Source organism: Trichoplax adhaerens, genomic scaffold, assembly GCF_000150275.1.
Source record: "Trichoplax adhaerens TRIADscaffold_3 genomic scaffold, whole genome shotgun sequence".
Lineage (NCBI taxonomy): Eukaryota > Metazoa > Placozoa > Uniplacotomia > Trichoplacea > Trichoplacidae > Trichoplax > Trichoplax adhaerens.
In genome coordinates this window covers 8,491,531-8,496,664 of record NW_002060945.1, presented here as the reverse complement: position 1 = coordinate 8,496,664, position 5,134 = coordinate 8,491,531, and positions in this window count along the sequence as shown.

Below are 5,134 nucleotides of genomic sequence, written 5' to 3'. Positions count from 1 at the left end.
TTATTAAAGGTAGAATAGAGTATAGTGATAATTCATTTATGGTCAATTGCTTAGGTATAGGAGTAACGGACAAGGTGTGTCCATAGTTACAGTACAATCGTACATAATTCAAGCGGAAAAGTATTAAAATTCATTTATTATTTCGTTGTTAAAATTTCTTACGAAATAACATTTAGGGCAGCGATTGTCAGAATAGCTACAGGAATAATTTATTCGTGGCATCTTTGCAATATTATGATAAATAAAGCTTGCTAAAATGCTTCTTGTACGAATCTTAACGAGTAAATGCTAGTGCGATCATCTTAGCTAATGCTGTGTTAAGATCCTGTATTCAGTCAGTTAACATAGCATAAAACATAGAGCGTTTCTTGCAATCTACTTATACGATGTTTTACCTTTAAACCTGTAATAAATATAAGACTGTCTATAAACTTTTCATCTTGCTAATTATGGATAATTGAATATTTTGAGTTATTGATACAGTATGTACCTTCACCTGGTAGCATTAGATTGAATTGAAATTGCGGCAGCATAGTCAAACCTGATTTCCGATACTGAGCGAAAGAATCAACGAAGAATAGTTGGCTATTAACTGTTCTCACGTTATAAGTTAGAAAGTATTTATATTATGTTGTGGATTTATTACTATTACGTAGCTTTCTATGGTACAGTACTTGCTTTTTAGATTATTGGTATTTAAAGTATTATTAACGTAGCTTATTCATTCAATCATCCAATTACAGATTATAATTATTAATGTTGACTAACATGGCGCACATACACTTGCAAATATATCATATTGAGCTACATGATGCATTACATTATACATACGCATAGCTTTTAAATTTTCTAGTTTTATTAAAACCGCTATGCAAGATAGAGAAGACCTAAGACACTGTTACCAAATTCTTCAACTCTTGCGATTTGTAGTGAAACCCAGATTAGCTTCAGATTGAATTCATAATACGAGTATATGCGGGTGTTACGAATTGCCTTTTCGAACGGGTCTTAAAGATCTAAAAATGATTAAAATGGAACTGAACAGCTAATTTAGTGCTCGACCTCCGCCGATGGTGCATATGTTAGTATCTTAGACATAGCGACTTACACTGTTTAGTATAGGAATTTAGATGGAAGAAGTTAACATAAATCAGTGTAAGTTAACGCTAATTAAGAATAATAATTTTATTTGTGCCAATTAGAGCCTCAAGGCTCAGTACAAATTATACCTTACACTTAGGTATTAGTATTCAATTACTTAGACATTAACCTTATCAATAAACAAGTATTCGTTAACACTTATTAGACTACTGGAACAAACAACAATTTATATTAGATATTTTAACTAACAAGGCTTTTATTATTTCGAGCTTGGCTCCGTAACATCGGGTAAATCAAAGAACTTGCTGTAATAAGTTAGACAGTTGTCGACTGAAGATAGGTACCGTTAGGTAAATAGAGCTTTTTTTGATCTTACAGACGTACTAGCTTTGCTGATCTAACTAAGACCTCATTACACTTGGTATAGTTTGAAGAATCAAGTTTATGTAATGAAGTGAAATTTTACAAGAAATGCTAGTTCTTGTTGGAATACTTTGAGCATACTTTATTACATACGGAAAGAGATCTAGTCTACGATGTCTTTTTAGAGGTCATGTAAAGAGTGATTTTTCTCATATACCTCTGTATTGAGTCTGTATATACGAGTATAGCGCAGTATTATCAATTACCATTGGTATTGCGATAGTTTGCTGGCCATAATCTCCAGATTAGGACTATAAGGGGTTGAGTGGTTCATAGGATACTTCAGAAACTACGGACAGTGAGCTCAGATTCATGTATCCATATACCCTATCACTAGTTCTTGTTGTAATAATTTAAAGATACTGTATCATCACGTTCGGAAATAGACCTAGTCTACTAATACGTATAGTCCATAGACTACTAGAAATTTTTTTAGTAATCCATGGTAGTCCATACACCCTCACACTAATTCTTATTCCTATATTTCGAAGATACTGTATCATATACGGGAATAGACCTAGCCTACTAATTCATGGACTACTTGAAAATTTCTAGTAGTCTAGGGTAGTTCATACACGCTCATACTAGTCCTTATTCTAGAACTTTGAAGATACTGTATCACATAGAGAAATACATAGACCTAGTCTACTAATCTACGCACTATTAGAAATTTTTCTTGCAGTTCATATTAGTTCATACACCCTCACACTAGTTCTTGTTCTAATATTTTGAGGATACTATGCAAATTAATTATTCATTTTGCAAATTGCTAAAATTCTTCGTATTGACGGTAGTACATACATCTATACACCCTCACATTAGTTCTTGTTCTAATATTTTGAGCGTACTATGCAAATTAACTAGGCATTATGCAAATAGCCGGAATTCTTCGTACTGATGGTAGTACATATATCTATACACCCTCACATTAGTTCTTGTCCTAATATTTTGAGCATACTATGTAAATGAACTGGGCATTTTGCAAATTGCAAATTGCATTTACTGTATTTTGCAAATTAACTAGGCATTATGCAAATTATCGGAATTCTTCGTATTGATGGTGTTGCATACATCGATACACCCTCACCTTAGTTCCTGTCCTAATATTTTGAAGATAAGTAGGTATTTTGCAAATTGCAAATTCAATTTACGCCAACTGCAAAAGTGCAAATTGCGGGAATTCTTCATATTGACGGTGTTGCATACACCTATACACCCTTACACCAGTTCTTATTCTAATAGCTTGAAGATATATTACGATATGCGGAAATAGACCTGTAACGGTAATATTAAATTGTCTCTAGTTGTGTGGAACATGGTGTCAGTTCCTCCTATGTTAGCGCTATATATGCTATTGATTATCTATTGGTGGGAATCAGAAAGATGTAGCGGTGTTAATGGGCCTCTTGGCGAGAAGCGCAGGTGGAAGTCCTAGAAGATTGACTATTGGTCGAGGAGCTGAGGAACAAGGTTCGAGGCGATATAAACAAGACGCGGATCATGTTAAAGGGCTTCTATACTGTAGCCGTTACGATATACTATTTTGTATAGGGAAAATTGTGATAGAGTTTTGATGCAAATATTTACATCAACGATAGATATATAAGGAGGCTAATATAATTGTAGAGCTAGATAGATTCATTCATAGGTTAGCTTGGAGAAGTCATAGTAGATATTCTTTTGATATTCTATCTGTAGGTTTTAATGCCTGTATTTTAACATCGTAATAAAACTTTTTATATTAACGGAGTCTTACTCATTCTTGTGAGTCGATTGTAGTTAATATAGGGAAGTAGTATTACAAGAGCTAGCCATTGATGGCCTAGTCTTCTACTTAATAATTTATCTAGGGACTGCTCGAGATTTTTCTAGTAGTCCTCGGCAAAGATTCATTTTTCTCATGCAGGTGTCATGCACTGACTGCATCAGTATAAACTTCACACAGTTCCCTATACAATATACAGTACTAGCGCCATTGTACTAAGCACTATACTATAATCGTATACCATATTCATCGACCGTATATTGGATCTGGTATCCTATCATGGGCCGTAATGATACTTGCGTGGCTAATTATCTCTCTATGTTCAGTATATGGAATAGTCGACTGTTTAAGCACTCACCTAGCTCGCTACAATCCCTACCATCCATGTACTGTAGTTTACAGTACATACTGTACCACCCTGCAGTAGCAAGAGTGCTGCAGCCTCAGAGTCATGCAGTGAAATGAGAAATTGGCCGATAAAATGGCTGCAGTTGATCTAAATTTTATAAGCACAGTGGTAATAGAGTGCTAATAAACACTTAATGTCATTGGTAGTCTGATAATGCTAGTGGCTAGATCTTCAATAAAGAATTCTATTACATCCCCTCGTCCGGTAGATAACAAGTTTGCATAAATCAATGGAGCGATATGATCATAAGCAAGTTTCCACTCAGGTAAGGTTTATCAACGATGTCTGTAATCTTGCTTATTCCTACTGATGGATTACCTGTATTTTTGCCTACTTGCTGTTAAAAATGATGGAATAGTAAGCATATTTTATCTACCAGTAGAAATCTTGATGCAAAAGAGTCGTCATGGTAATAATTACAGTATTTATAGTGGAATGGAAAGATACACACTTTCATTGAATTGTATCGGATGCAAATCATCCATTCATTTCAGTGGCTGGAATTTCAGTCTTGAATGATATCCTTCTTTGCTATTAATAGAAAGACAATAAAAGAATTCCACTAGATACTGACTGCTGGTTTACTCGTGTGGTTTCTTTTTGGTTAGTATTCCTCCTCATCATTTATGAGTATAGAAATAAATATGCCAACCATCATCTCTTGCTAAATGGAATACAATAATACCAAATTATACTTTATCATACTTTTGCATTAATTAACTATATTTATCTATTATGATGAAAATTATACCATCTAAATTTGTAATATCGATCGAGTAAAAATAACGACCACTTCAATCTATTCAAAGATCTTCATATTCAAGGAAATTTCATATTTTGATTGCAATGCAGGTGGCTAAATAAATTAGTACGAATTAGTGCAAAGAGGCGACTCGAATTAGAAGATCTCTATCAGTTAAGTGATGCCGATAAATCGGACGCACTATTAAAGAAATTTGACAGGTAAAGTAATTAGCATAACCGAATAGAATAACGTAACTAGGCATATGTGATAAAGTGTCTTCAAAACAGTCGAACAAGATCCACAGTTTTTTGTAAACTTCACTTTAATACATAAATTAGGTTCGTCGAATAACTACTACCTAACTGCAATCAGACTATATAAATTATACAGCAAAATTCATCTTCCCACCCATAAGTTTAGCCCCACTTAATTAGTTATTGTAATCTTAAGCTAATTTGGGCCTGCACTACAGTAGCCAAATAGACACTTGATGCCTTATTAGAATCATTGAATAGGGATAACCTAAGGCTGCTAAACTTGATCACCAAATTCTATAATCATCAAAATAGGGAATGGGAAAAAGAATTAAAAATTCGAGATAATGGTGGTAAACCAAGTTTAATTCGGGCACTATTTAGAATCTTTGTCTTTGATTATTTTCTAGTTGGTATACCATGCCTTATTGCGGTAA